Raw genomic sequence first — 1,395 nt, forward strand, 5'->3', positions numbered from 1 at the left:
TATTATTACTATTCATTATGATTGTAATTCTTATTGCTGTTGTCATTACTTATCAGTGTATTGTCCCCTAACAGAGCAGTTATCTTTGGATGGACTTCAGACTGACAGACTTTATTACAAGTGGCACACATTAAATAGTCTCATATTACATCATTATTATTACAGTGTTATAAATGTAAAAATATAATGTACATGTACCCCAAAGAACAGTAATGAAATTCATAGTGATATTATTATTATTATTATTATTGTTGTTGTTGTTGTTGATGATGATGTTGATGCTATTGTTGTTGTCGCTGCTAAAATACTACTACTACTACTACTACTACTACTACTACTACTAATAATAATAATAATAATGTTTTACAATATAATTTGGTTGTCTGTATTATTGGGTAGTGGTTGTGTTGTTTGTATTATTGAGTAGTGGTTGTGTTGTTTGTATTATTGAGTAGTGGTTGTGTTGTCTGTATTATTGAGTAGTGGTTGTGTTTGTATTATTGAGTAGTGGTTGTGTTGTGTGTATTATTGAGTAGTGGTTGTGTTTGTATTATTGAGTAGTGGTTGTGTTGTGTGTATTATTGAGTAGTGGTTGTGTTGTGTGTATTATTGAGTAGCGGTTGTGTTTGTATCATTGAGTAGTGGTTGTGTTGTTTGTATTATTGAGTAGTGGTTGTGTTGTCTGTATTATTGAGTAGTGGTTGTGTTGTTTGTATTATTGAGTAGTGGTTGTGTTGTCTGTATTATTGAGTAGTGGTTGTGTTGTCTGTATTATTGAGTAGTGGTTGTGTTGTTTGTATTATTGAGTAGTGGTTGTGTTGTTTGTGTTATTGAGTAGTGGTTGTGTTGTGTGTATTATTGAGTAGTGGTTGTGTTTGTATTATTGAGTAGTGGTTGTGTTGTGTGTATTATTGAGTAGTGGTTGTGTTGTTTGTATTATTGAGTAGCGGTTGTGTTGTTTGTATTATTGAGTAGCGGTTGTGTTGTGTGTATTATTGAGTAGTGGTTGTGTTGTTTGTATTATTGAGTAGTGGTTGTGTTGTGTGTATTATTGAGTAGTGGTTGTGTTTGTATTATTGAGTAGTGGTTGTGTTGTTTGTATTATTGAGTAGTGGTTGTGTTGTTTGTATTATTGAGTAGTGGTTGTGTTGTCTGTATTATTGAGTAGTGGTTGTGTTTGTATTATTGAGTAGTGGTTGTGTTGTCTGTATTATTGAGTAGTGGTTGTGTTTGTATTATTGAGTAGTGGTTGTGTTGTGTGTATTATTGAGTAGTGGTTGTGTTGTGTGTATTATTGAGTAGCGGTTGTGTTTGTATCATTGAGTAGTGGTTGTGTTGTTTGTATTATTGAGTAGTGGTTGTGTTGTCTGTATTATTGAGTAGTGGTTGTGTTGT

This window comes from Chanos chanos, chromosome 10 (genome assembly GCF_902362185.1).
Source record: "Chanos chanos chromosome 10, fChaCha1.1, whole genome shotgun sequence".
Classification (NCBI taxonomy): Eukaryota; Metazoa; Chordata; class Actinopteri; order Gonorynchiformes; family Chanidae; genus Chanos; species Chanos chanos.